Here is a 14,258-nt window from a genome sequence, read left to right on the forward strand (position 1 = left end):
TTGTGACAGACTATGACTGTTACATATCCCCCCCACCCCTTAATTGGAAAGAGATTCAACAGTACCATAATACGGCTTCAAGTTTTGAACATGAAAAGTATCTACATGATCAGGGTCACCTCCAAAAGATACTGAATAATTCACCTGGCCAAGACATTTGATCACTTTAGCAGGACCTTTCCACTTCGGAGCAAGCTTGGCCATAAAACCATCACTGGCTCGTGACAGGGGATGCGTACGAACCCAAACCAAGTCTCCGACCTGGAAGAGAGCTAGTCGTCTTCGTAAATTGTAGTAATAACGCTGTTTTTCTTGGGCTCGTTCCACATTCCTCTGCACAGTCTTGATCAACTCCTTGTACCTCTCCAGAACGGGGTAGGCTGGGCTGTCTGGGTCAGGTGTTCTGAGAATTGCTCTTTCTAAAGGACGTTTCAACTTTCAACCCAGCATGACTTCGGCTGTAGTAAATCCGGTACTCTCTTGCCATGCCGAATTAATGGCAAAACGAAACTCTGCCAGCCATTTATCCCAATGCCGGTGGTGGTCTTGAACATAGGATGCGATCATGGTTTTGAGAGTACGGTTGATCCGCTCTGTGAGGTTTGTCTGAGGATGTGCTGTTGTGGCCAGTTTTTGAATAACACTCCATTGCTTGCAGACTAGACAGATTAGTTGCGAGGTGAATTGAGTTCCTCGGTCGGATACCAGATACATTGGGGTACCCCATCTGGTGAAGATTTCGTCCACCAGGATGCGTGCGATCTGGGGTGCTTTTGCGACCCGCAAAGGAAACAACTCCACCCATTTGGAGCAGTAGTCCACTATTACCAAAAGGTGCTCATTCTGTTTTGAACTTTTGGGGAATGGTCCCATGAGGTCAACTCCCAACATGTGCCCGGGTTCCACTACTGGTGTAGACTGCATGTGGCCTGCTAGTTTTGAAATGGATGGTTTGTATTGCTGACATACCTGGCACTCCTTACAATGTTTCCATACATCTGACCGTAGAGTAGGCCAGTAGCAAATGTCTACAAGTCTTAACAGAGTTTTGAGCCTGCCAAGATGTCCACTTAGCGGGTTGTTGTGTGCGTAGTTGAGGAAACTTTGTCTTAAACAGGTAGGAATGACTAATTGAAGTTTGGGCCCTTTCTGTCCTTGCGGCATGCTGCGGAACAGCTTCGGACGCAAGCTTCAGACGAAGAAGTGGATGATGTGTTCTCCCGGCGCCTATTTATACTATAGTCGCACCAGTAGTGACGTCATGACTGTCGCCGGCCAACGTTTTGTTGGTGTTTTTCAATGTATGCTTCAGACACGGGTCACGACAAGGCGTTCCCCATAGCGACCCCTAGAGGACGCAGTGTCTCGTTCCCTACTCAGGGAACCATGGTTACATACGTAACCTGAGACGTTTTCAAGTACCGAATCAGCACATTATTATTATACAATTTTTTTTTGTATGATAATGTAAGAGGTTTTCCTAGTTGACTTGAGTAATAGCTGCTAAAAAATGGGCTATACCATCTCAGGGAAAAAATAAACGTTTTAATATGGCAATTCCAACTTTTTGAATAGTAATGTATTTACAATAATTGACCATCTTGAATGATCGGTCGGCCGTTCATTACATATTATTGGGAGATTCCCGAGATATGAGGAAAGAAAGGTGGTTTAGGTCAATAAGGATGAATAATCTCGTCTACGTCAAACCACCTTTACCTGGAATAAAACTGTGATAAAGGTTTCTTCAGATGTGTGCAGTACATTTTATTATAATGTTTTATCTAATAGATCACTGGACAAAAACTACTTAAAAAATTATAGCCAACAAGTTCTAAGGATTCTCAGGAAGTCAGGATTCTCAGGAAGCGGCACTGTCTTTTTGCAGTTTGACCTCAATATTATAGTTAACCTCAACTCTATCCTCGGTTTTTCAAAACTAGCAATAGTTGGTCAGTGCTGGTCTAAACAGTATAGACTTAATTTTTTTACACTCACTGTGTATACTCATATTTACACTCACTGGTCACTTTATTAAAGGGGACATCGGATGCCCATTTTCCACAAGTAGGTATGATTCTTTAGGGTCTTCATGAAATGTCTGCTGGGGATAAAAAAAAAAAAAGAGTGAATGGATTTTTCTCATTGTAGTATGGTCGTGTCCACACACTGCTAAGACACATTTATATGCAAACACCATTGCATCTGAAGTCCCCTTATGCTGTGTTGAAAACCCTATAGCACCTTTGGTGTTCCTGGTCAAAAATGACCAGCCTTTTAAAAAAATGCTTGTAAATCTCTTGTTATGCATCAAAAATTAGATTCAATCATTTTGTCAACTTGTTTTCTCTCAATTAGGACAAGTTTTGTAAATGTATTTTTGTAGCTGATTAATTGTAGGCCTCATTGATCTGAGCCTCAATGATCTGATGGTAATGTTCATCTGTGTGAAAAAGAAAGCCTGTAATACTTAAAATAGTTAGCGTATAGCACAAGTATGCATGTATCCATGCATGCACAAGTCCAAGGCCTTTATGTTTGCAAGCTCACATGTACATATCTGAACATGAACATGATGAACATGCTCCTGAACTCTGTTTCTCTTATTTTTGATCTCCCCCATTCATTTTCGATGGATGGTCATTTTTGGCCAATATAAACTTAGATCAATGAGACCTACTATCAATAAGTTTCAAAAATAAATACAAAACCTGTACTAATTGGAAGAAAACAAGCTGACAAAAAGATTAAATCCAATATTTGATGATAATATTGCAAGGTGGGGGAAAAAAAATCCCAAAAAAGGGAAGTTGTTTTCGGGAAGTTGTTATACATTGTGTGAGCAAAGTCAGTATGTTTTAGCCCAATGCGATAACATTAACTAGCATTTTTGGGAAAAAGAAAATCCTCTCCGGGTCAAAATGACCCGAACGCCACCAGAGGGTTAGGTACACCTGTTCAACTGCTCTTTAACAAAAATTCAGCCAATCACATGGCAGCAACTCAGTGCATTTAGGCAAGTAGACAATACGGTCAAGATGATCTGCTGAAGAGCATCAGAATTTGGAAGAAAGGTGATTTAAGTGATTTTGAATGTGCCGTGGTTGTTGGTGCCAGACAGGCTGGTCTGAGTATTTCAGAAACGAACTGATCTACTGGGATTTTCACTCACAACCATCTCTAGGGATTACAGAGAATGATCCAGAAAAGAGAAAATATCCAGTGATGCGGCAGTTGAAAATGCCTTGTTGATGCCAGATGTCAGAGGAGAATGGCCAGACTGGTTCTGAGCTTATAGAAAGGCAACAGTAACTCAAATAACCACTCGTTACAATCGAGATAAGCAGAAGAGCATCTTTGAATGCAAAACGTGTCAAACCTTGAAGCAGATGGGCATGGGCTACAGCAGCAGAAGACCACACCAAGTGGCACTCCTCTCAGCTAAGAACAGGAAACTGAGGCTACAATACAAGGCTGCCTGTTCTAATGAGTCTTGATTTCTGCTGCGACATTTAGATGGTATAGGGTCAGAAAATGGCCCCCACCAAATATCAATCTAATAGTGCACTTTTGGGGATGTGGTGAATGGGAGATTTGCATCATGCATGTGCAGCCGACAAATCTGCAGAAACGTCTTTCTTTAAAAAAAAAAAAACTTTCAGAAAACTTTCAGTAGACAAACACTCTATAAAAACACTATTAAAAGTTATAAGTTGTGAAAAATACATGGCCCTGTATCTTTATACAGTGCATACCATAAGTCTGTCAATGTCACAGCATTGATTTTGTCCGTATTACATTCAATATGGCATCTAACCTGACTAAGGTCTATTGCTAGTGGAATTTTTTTACAAAAATGGAATTGTTCAACAAAATAAAAATAGTCATTATTTACTCTCCCTCAGTAGTTAATGAAGAACAGACTGAAATTTAAGTTACTGATCACCTTACATTTTTAACCACTGCGGACAGTCATTGAGTCAGTGATTTGTACTCGAGAATCGTGTCAATATTCATGAACGAATTGTTCAGCCTGGTTTTGTGAAATATTTAAAAATTCATTAAATTCATTGAAAATATCTGACTCATTCGTGAATCAAACATCACCACTTCAAGGAAAACAGGTGGATGCCAAGATCGAGTGCCTCATCTTTGCCGGTCAGCCCAGTAGTTTAAGTATCCTTTAATTTAATGGACATAAGGACCTCTAAACCTCATTGCCTGTGGAAATAGTCAGAATGTGTGCTGTGTTATTTGAATGTGACATCTCATGCTTCAGCAGAGGGCACATCTCGAATTCAACAGACATGTGTTGCTTTGTTACTGACAGTATGACTGGACCGAAGGAAGCAAGTTGTGATTGGTTGAATGACAGGTAGAGCAGTTATGAAGAAATTAGATGATAATAGGCCAGAGACAGAGAAAAAGAGTATCTGTCCTCCAGTGAACAATGAACTGATGTATTTGCAGATCAAACAGGCCGTCTGTGTGTGTGGGAAGGGAAATGCACTCATTTATTCTTTTGATTTGAACACACAAGAGGGTGTTTCTCCTCAGCCTGCATGGGACTGTCTATTATTTCCAGCTGTGCATGTGTGTGTGTGTGTGAGCATGGGATGGAAACTATTACGGAGCTTTGGACTCGTTAGGCACAGAGAGTTTCATGTATGATCCTGGCAATGGTGTATTACACACAGCCAGAGTAACACACACACACACACACACACACACACACACAAAGGCTGAGTCACAGAATCACAGTACATTGCAAACGCCCTCCCAGCAGAAACAGAACTGGCTGTAATCCTTTCCCTCTCTTTGCTTCTTTCTGTGCTTCTCATTCCAGAGAAAAGTCTCCTCACGGTAAATACCCGTCTCGCAGTTCTCTTCAAACTTCATGACTCTCTTTTACACAACTGTATGCTTCTGTTTTTCTGGTCTCTTTCATGTTGGTTTTTGAAGGTGATTTTGAACATGAAACAATTTTTTTTTTTTGCTGTAACATTAGTGGAGATGCATGCTGGGGCTCAGACTGTGAGGATTTACTTGTTTACTTTCAGGGTGTGAAATGACAAATGCAGATGCTTTGTGTACAGTGGCTGGTAATTTCACTTATTAACATAACGTAACTAATAAGACATCTTGGATTAATGCTAAAGTGGACTAAAAACAGATCCAAGTCCACTTTCAGTGCTAGTGTGAATGCAAAGAGAACTGACTTTCTATTTATGGTTCTTAGGGCTCTGGTTCTGTTTTCGTCTTTACATGTTCGTCCAGCTAAAATAATATACAGTTATTTGAAACTGAAAAATAATAATGTTATTCAATACAAAATCTGACATTAACCAGCTGCTGTGTTTCATGAGCCAAAAAAGTTTCTCACCTTATTTATTTGGAGTACCTAAAGAAAGCATCCAGTGCTCTTACAGTTGTAATGTTATCATTTGCTGTCAGAGGTATGTTGTGCTCTGAAACGCTGCACCGATAGTAGCTGTTGAGCCCGATCTGCTAGATTCCTGTCAAACAGTGTTTCCCATGTGCCTGGTTGACAACACTCATTTATTCTTACAGTAGACACAGTCAGTGTCTGTACTGCTTCAAAGTTCAGAACAGATTTTTTGCCACTAAATTGGAAACACTTTCAATTCAAGAAGGCCAGTGACAGAATGATAAAAGATGCAGGTAGAACAGGCTGCATGGATGGGCAGGGAGTTTTTGCCCAGAACAGAACCATTCCGCCAATCCAAACTGTGTGTCAATCATTTTGAACTGAAATAAAGTTAAAAGTTACTCAAACTGATAAAACTAAATCCAAAATGTACTAGAAAATGTACTAGTAATTTTCTGCCAGGGCATTATCCATTAATTTGATTGACATTGCAGTGCAAAATTCAAAACACTGGTGAAGCATCTGTTAAAAAAGCAATATGGAAAAATTCTTCATATTTATAAAGTACATAGTGCCTTATTTTTATGGATTTTTTAGAGTGTAAATAGATTTACAAAAATAAAAACACATCACAATTTTTAATATTAAATATTCACATAAAATTAAAATTAAAACTAAAAACAGAAGCAAAGTGAAAATATTAATTAATACTATAATAGTACATAAATAATACCAAAATAACACTGAATGGAACGCTGCACTTTAATTTAGCCAGAGATGACTGTGCTGTTTTATGAACATAATTCATGATATAATTACCATTTATAATAAGTCATCTATTGAAAAGTACATGGTTTATTGGAAGTGCAAGGATTATTTTTAAACCAAATATTTTACTTTTTCCTCATTTTTAGATTTATTTTTGGCATTTTTTGCCTTAGTAGAATAGTAGACAGATTAGACAGACAATTAAGTGGGAGAGAGAATCATGGGATTGGAAAGGACTAGAGCTGGGATTTGATCTCTGGTCACAGAGGCACAACCGTGTTACATGTATGTCAGACAACATTTTTGATGCATGCGCTATTGTTGTTTCATTGACAAGCATTTGTTTCACTGGATAGATCTGAGGCTGCTTGAATCTGATAGATGGTACAGGCTGGATTTCTTGTTCTTGTGTTTTGTATCTTGCACATTTTATGTACAGTTCTCATCTGTGTTCCAGAACATTCAAATGTTGAGGTCACAAACTCTGCATCCCTATAAAATCAATATTTTATTGAGTATTATAGATCAGATATATAACAGTGTAGTCTGGGTCTTGTCAAGAGTAAATATTTACTACTGTGGTGAACCTAGTTTCCTCTTATGCAACACTGAGTCACGCCAATCATGCTGTGATTCAGCAGTGGTTAGCTGTCGTTCACAGTATCCCTTGAGCCGCTGGTTACATTTTGTCAGGACTGGAGCAACATGTTTATGCTATAATTTACTGTATAATTACTTTGATAAATCATACAGTAGCTATTTCAGTGTTTTCATTAGAGCAATGGATTTCCGCTTGGTTTTAAGTAGGGGTTTAAAACCTTTTTTAGGCCAAGGAACCCATTTAGTTGCTCAGAAATGCAGTAAAAACAGTAATACTGTGAAATATTATTACAATTTAAAATATGTTTTCTATTTGAATATATTTTAAAATGTAATTTATTTCTGTGATCAAAGCTGAATTTTCAGCATCATTACTCCAGTCTTCAGTGTCACATGATCCTTCAGAAATCATTTTTATATGCTCTTTTGATGCTCAAGAAACAATTCTTATTATTATCAGTGTTGAAAACAGTTGTGCTACTTCATATTTTTTTGTGGAAACAGGGATGAACAGCATTTCTTCAAAACATACATCTTTTGTAACATTATAAAAGTCTTTGCTGTCACTCTTGACCAATTTATTGGACCCTTGCTGAATAAAAGTATTTATAAAAAATCTTAGAGACCAAAACTTTTGAATGGTAGTGTATATGATATAACATTGCTAAGCCATCTATATAATCATTATTGATGTACAAAGCCATGACCTTTATTTAATGCACATTTAATTTTACTTAATATATTTAAATGTGGAAGCGACTGTGCAACATTTAGCTAAACTTTATAGCTTCAGTTGAAGTTAATGCAGTATTGAAAAAATTTCACAAAAATGTGTTAAAGATCAAAAACTGGCAACCCTCCTGCAGTAAAGACCCCTGCTTTAAAGAAACCTGTACATTCTATGTGCTTTCTTACTCTATGTTTGCTCAATCTGTATCTTTAGAACAGAACTGAACCTTGTCCAACAGAATAAAAAGAGAAAGACAGAAATAATAAAGAGATTGATGAGGCTTCTTTCAGTCCAGTAATCATCATACTGGCAGACACAAATATCTGCTCGCTGCAGGAGACCGACCATTAATAACAGAAGTGCATGCCTCCTCTCCTAGTTGATCACTCACTCTCGATTTATTTCTCTTTTCTCAGTCTCACACACTCCACTTTCAGAGCAGTGTAAGACCTCTGTGTTCTCCTCTCCTCTCCTCTGGTCTCACCTCATGCTTTCTCCTGTTTAAACTGCCAGTTGTGAATGTATTTTCTTCTCTCCTCCTCTGTTTTGCAATAGTCTGGTTGGCTCACTGCACACTCTTACACACAAACACACACACGCACACGCACACACACACACACACACACACACACACACACACACACACTCTAAGACTTCAAACAGCACAGGTGTTCATAACCTGTCTCCACTACTTCTGCAGTCCCAAGGCCCTGATTAGTCCATGTAGAGGGTTTATTCCTCTTTTGTCTTTATCTGCAGAGACACACACACACACACACACACACACACACACACACACACACTGTAAGACTATACCATTTAAGACTGGTTTGCCCTGCTGGGCCAAACCACTGAATTATTAAGAACGAACTGGCTCCCCAAGATTCAGTGAAAAATAGACACTTCTGGAAAACAGCAGTCATGTATAAAATAGTTCAGGTAATCAAATTCATACACACTGAGGCAGTTGTACCCGATAAAGTTTTGTTATCATTTTGTTGCTTTTTATGATGGTGGTGTGGCCTAGTTGTTAAAGATCTGGATGTAGGTTCGAGCCCAACAAAAGGGAGTCTGAAGAATAATCACTGTTGTGTTCTTGAAACTTTAAGTTATTACTAGTTATGAATGGATAAATTACTGAATATGATAAAAAAATATAAAAAAATAAACCAAACAAATATATATAAAATATATAAAAATATATGCTCATAAATTGTGACAAAAAGAGTTCATAAATCATATGTATCAATGTCAGCTCAAAATTAATAGCATCTTTTATCCTCTCATTGTTATTTCTGGTTGATCATGCCAAATTCTAGCTTGCATAAAACCATCAGTACTTTGTACTGTATAATGATAATCCATAATCACCATCAGTATCCTTTAGCACAGTTCCTAAGAAATGACAGGACGTAACATCCGAGTAGTCAATTATAAATTGATAAGGTTAACAGCTGTAAAATTTTGATTATGATCAACAACGTGATTTTATATGTTTTTAAAATGAGTTTATTGTTATGTTTATGTTCAAATCATTTGCATTCTAAAATTTTGTAGATAGTGGTTTATCAAAGCTGACTTATTTGCAAGGTATATTCATGTATAATATATAATCATCATATAAAAAAATTAATAATTGTACAGTATTTTGTTATTTTTAGTAATTATTTTTTAATATGTTATTTTAAAATAACTAATTATTTTTAATAACTGCTTTCATTTAGCAGGAAAGATTAAATTGTTTTAAAAAGTTACAGTAAAGACTTTTACATTGTTACAAAACATTTCTACTTCAAATAGAAATAGATATGTTCTTATACATTTTCTATACACCAAAGAATCCTGAAAAAAATGTATCATGGTTTCCAAAAAACATTAAGCAACACAACTGTTTTCAACGTTGATAATAATAATAAATGTTTCTTGAGCAGCAAATCAGCATATTGGAATGATTTCTGAAGGATCATGTGACACTGAAGACTGGAGTAATGATGCTGAAAATTCAGCTTTGATCACAGGAATAAATTACACTTTACAATATATTCACATAGAAATCAGTTATTTTAAATTGTAATAATATTTCACAGTATTACTGGTTTTACTGTATTTTTGATCAAATAAACGCAGCCTTGGTGAGAATAAGAAACTTCTTTCAAAAACAAAAACAAAAATATTACTGACCCTAAACTTTTGAACAGTACTTTATATTATATATTATATATGAACATACCCTAAAATCACAGAATTGTAGCTTTATGGTACTTTTTTTGATTATTAGTATATTTTTATTTATTTATTTTACATAGGCGAGTAAATGATGGCAGAATTGTCATTTTTGGGTGATCTGTCCCTTTAAGGATAAACACTTTAGGGGCTTTGTAAAATCTCAAGGGCCAGTAGTTGGAGACCCATGCTTTAAATCTTACACTTTCTTGACAGATCACAGAATAGAACATATTTCTCAATTCAAGTCCTCTGCCTCAGTTTATTTGTCAGTGATTTGTTGTTAAAATATTTCTCAAGCCTGAGTCACTGCTGTCCTCCTCTGGTTGGCCATGTATGGTCAGACACGCATAAGCAGTGGCTCGTAGAAAAACAGTGGGGTGGGAACTCAGGGAGGACAGAGTGAAATGAGAGGAGGAACGTCAGGAGGTGGATGTGGTTTAGTCTTTGAATTCGCCAGTTTTTAACCCCGTGCTGTGAAATATCACCTTATGGCCACAAAAGGCTGACGGCCTATTCAAATGCTCTTTAGTAAAGGCAGCCAAAAGTGAGCCGGGCCTCTGCACACAGTCTGTATGTCACCATAGCAACCCTTGTCAACCAGGAAGTCCTGTAGTGGTGGAGCGAGTAAGAGAGAGAGAGTGAGAGTGCATGTGTCTGTCAGAATGTGAGAGGGACTTAACAGAGGTGAAGCAGACGGGAGCAAAAACCAGTGTAGAGAGAAAAAACTGACTGAAAGCGGACAGAGAGAGGGAAGAAAGAACAGAAAGAGCAGGTTGGACCTGAAAGGTTATTTTATACAAAGCAGACCAAGCAGCTCTTTGGGAATTGTGTGTGTCGTCTTGAGAAATCTGTGTGTCACACACTTACACACCCACACAAACCGGTGAGTTGATTAGTTTTTTCCTTTTGACAGACTTTTAGTGTGTTTACTACTGTAAAACAGTCAAATGATCACGAACAGCGACTCATTTATTCATGCAGTTATTCTGTTTGGCAGGGTTGTGTTAAAGTGGTAGCCCGCAGTCCGTCTGAAGTTGATTCTTAACTCTCTTTGAAGGATCAAGGGTCTTTGGTGGGATTTGGGAAGTTTTCAAAGCAGCGGGAAAGAGCATAAATGCTGCAGAAAAGCCCAAATCTGGAGTCCCATATGGTGTTCTGCTTTCTTATTTCTATGTTTATTTTAAAAGTCATTTGGTTTTGAGTGGCTGGACTTCATTGAAACAGTTAGTTGTTGTTTTGCCTGTACTGAATTTGCCTGTTTAGAGTCGTGAGTTTTGTTTGACGTTTGATTTTTATAGTCTGACCTCGAATTCATTTGGTTCATGTACAGAGGGTATTACTTTATGATTTAAGATCCACAGGACAAAAACAAATATTTTAACTCTGTTTGATATCATGATTGAATGTTTTTATTGTACTTTTCAGATAAACAAAATAAAAAAGTGGTTTATGTAATTAAAATGATGATTTAAAGAAGTCATCATTCATTTTTTGAGGCATTTTATAAGTGATGTTGACTAGGGATGCATCAATAAGACAGGCCGAAACTACTAAAGGGGGAGCTTATAAAATATATAATATACTCTTTTGTTGAATGAATGAAAAATAAAGTATTAAATAAAATGAATTGCATTCTTATAATGTACAGTTTAAAAATTGGATTATCATTCTGAGATCTGCTCAAAGTTACATTTAACAGTGGTTCTAAATTATTATTATTTTAAAAATGAACCTTGGCATGATTCATCTTATTATGAAAGATTAATCCATGCATAACTGAGATATTGTGGTACCAATATACTTTGTATACCATAGATATATGCAATATGATATCAAGATATCAAGCTAATATCAAGACTGAACTAAGTATGTATGATATGATAAGAGGTCAAACTGCTCACATATTCCCATAGCTAATGCTAGTTAGGTTTAGGGTTAGATGTTTTCCCAGAGTGCTCCTCTAGTCAATGACTGACAGCTTAATCTCATTCAATATGACCTGCATTTTTACACGTCTGTCTGGGTGTTTCCCACCGTTGTAAGGCAAATGAGAGCAGACTTCATTGTCAGCTCCAATAGTGTGTGTTCCAGTGACAAAAGCATGGAGCAGGTCAGTGTGTGACAGACCAAAGGCTCTCCTGTCAGGTCCATCAGAAAGACCTCAGCAGCACACACTGATCTCTCTGAGAATATTCTCACATGGTATGTGTGTGCACGAGTGCTTTAGTGCCCATTACATAAGCATGACATATTATGGTGGCCCTCATAGTATGGGGCATTTCCCAGCCTCTGATCTACAATGCATATACATAAGGGTACAAAAAAGGTCATTTTCTTTACACAGAGACGTCTTGCTGATTAAAATCCTCTTCAACAGGTTCATACAGGTGTTCCACTGCCTCCACACTTTGTAGAGTGCTGTTGATTTTGGATGGTCTATGTAGAGGAGCCTATTTTGGCTCATGGCTATCAAATTGTTTGTGGGATGACCATACATGGTGATCAGATGGACCTGCTGCTGATTAATGTGTGTATCATGTAATAACGGGAGATTGTAAACAGATGCACAGCAGAGCCTTTTATGGCGCCCGCTCGCATTCATCAAAAGGTCGAGCACAACAGACCTGTATAAGAGAGAGATGAGAGAAGTTAGCAGTGAAACAGATGAGGGGGATTTTGAAGGACTTATTGCACTTTGCTATGTTCTGCTGTTTTTGTTATTTTTAATTTAAAATACATTCTCTTATTCCACTATAGCATGCAGAGACAACTATAAGAAAGCCATTAGTAGGTTGATTCCCCTGTAAAGTGTAATTTAAGAAATCTTTCTCACAATATCGCCTCAGAGTTTGATGTGCAGGTGTTTGTCCTCCATCTGTGGCGTGGGTTGTCTCAGTTTGGTTCAGCAGGACTGTTTGTTTGGACGTATCTAAACATTGCTGTTTGTTTGAGCATCCGACCAGCCTGGCACAGCAACAGCTCGGCCAATGAAGTGAGTTTGGGGCGGGGCTACCTATTTGTTCAACCAGTGGCAGAAGGGGGGAGTGTTCAGGAAACCAGTTTGAAAATAACCATTATTTTTGCAAATATTTTTCACGCAGATATGACACTTCACGCTTTAATTATTTGTCATTGTAATTTTCTCTCTGTGTCTCTGTGTTTCTAAAGCCCAAAGTATATGTCCTACCGAGAAGAAGGGGGGAGTGTTCAGTAAAACCTATTTGAAAACAATCATTATTTTTGTAATTATGTTTCGCACAGAAATTATACTTTTCCGTTTAAATGTTTGTCTTCATTTTCTCTGTTTCTGACTGTGTTCTTTGTCTTTGTTTATATACTTCAGTTTTGATGCGAATGCTAGTGAATGCGTGCAGATAAATGCATAGCCTTTCAAACTATAATTTGATAGCGTGCATGAACACATGCACTTGACAAATGCGCTAGAAAGATACATTTTTGTCCAGTGTCTGTGCTATTTCTCTCCAGAAGTTATGACTGATGAAATATCTTTGTGCTTGTTTAAAGCTCCTCACACAAGCACTCGTCAATGTGGCCATCTGTTGTTGTTGCGTCTCCAGTAGTTTGTTGTAGTAGTTGTTCTGTGTCTCATCTGTTTCATTTTTTAAGTGCGAAACAACAAGCCGGGCCAGTGTTGCCACCTTGTAGACAAACTAATTAGTGCAAAAAAGTTCAAGGCACACTTGCAAGCTGAGCATACAGTACATGCATGGTTAGAAAAATTCAGTAGACAGTTGGGACCAAAGTCTTGGATGCTATGTTTTCACTTTGATCTAATCGGTGGTTGATGTCACACAGTGTGTGATTGTTTTTTACCCAAGATCTCACTGGGATCATATCATCCAGTCAGACAAGCAAAAATGGTAAAGGACTGTAAAAATCATACAGTGTGGCCCTCGAGTAAGTGATATGATCTAGACATGATGTCAAATCTTTTGGCTCAGCCTCACCTTATACTGTGCTTTGTCTATCTACTCGCTTTTATCTCTTTATCACTTTCGCTTTTTATCTCTTTAATGCTTTAACAGCACAGAAACAGAAAAGCTCTCTCAGCAATTTACCTTCATTTGATAAACAAAGTGGCAAAAGATTGATGTGACTCATTCAGATGTTATCAGACAATGGAGATGATTGCTGATCAACTATATATGAGGATTAATACAACCTATTCTAATTTGCCTTTATGAAATACAGTATGAAATACGTAATTCATATGTAATTCAATGAAATATATTGTTCATTCACCAAAACAACTTAGGTGGTTGAATTTCATTCATTGCAGATAAAATATCATACAAAATATCATCTGCAAATGACTTTTAACCTTCTGTACTGATGTTTCTTATATAATGCAAAGACATCGATTGATATTTAAGTTTGTCTTAAGTGTCCAAATAGGTTTTGGGGCAACTGAATATGTGTTCAAAATACTGATTAATGGATGTGACTCTAGTGTAAACGTATACACTGAATAAAGAAGCACAGGTAGTTATTTATCTTGAAAGTATACTATGTAATGTATCTGCT

At 37.3% G+C, this 14,258-nt stretch overlaps 1 protein-coding gene across 3 annotated transcripts in view; it reads left to right on the plus strand.

Annotated features, from left to right (window-relative positions):
* LOC107723884 (vinexin-like) overlaps window positions 1-14,258 on the plus strand; it is a 66,419-nt gene that overhangs the window by 2,118 nt on the left and 50,043 nt on the right. For 2 of the 3 annotated variants that reach the window (XM_016532647.1, XM_016532868.1), the window contains exon 1: window positions 4,790-4,863. The exons of the other annotated variant lie outside the window; for it this stretch is intronic. The gene's annotated coding sequence lies outside the window, so the exon portion shown is untranslated. Of the gene's footprint in view, window positions 1-4,789; window positions 4,864-14,258 lie in introns of those variants that run through there. 3 annotated transcript variants of the gene reach the window in all.

This window comes from Sinocyclocheilus rhinocerous, unplaced genomic scaffold (genome assembly GCF_001515625.1).
Source record: "Sinocyclocheilus rhinocerous isolate Xijiao unplaced genomic scaffold, SAMN03320098_v1.1 scaffold311, whole genome shotgun sequence".
NCBI classification, from domain to species: domain Eukaryota; kingdom Metazoa; phylum Chordata; class Actinopteri; order Cypriniformes; family Cyprinidae; genus Sinocyclocheilus; species Sinocyclocheilus rhinocerous.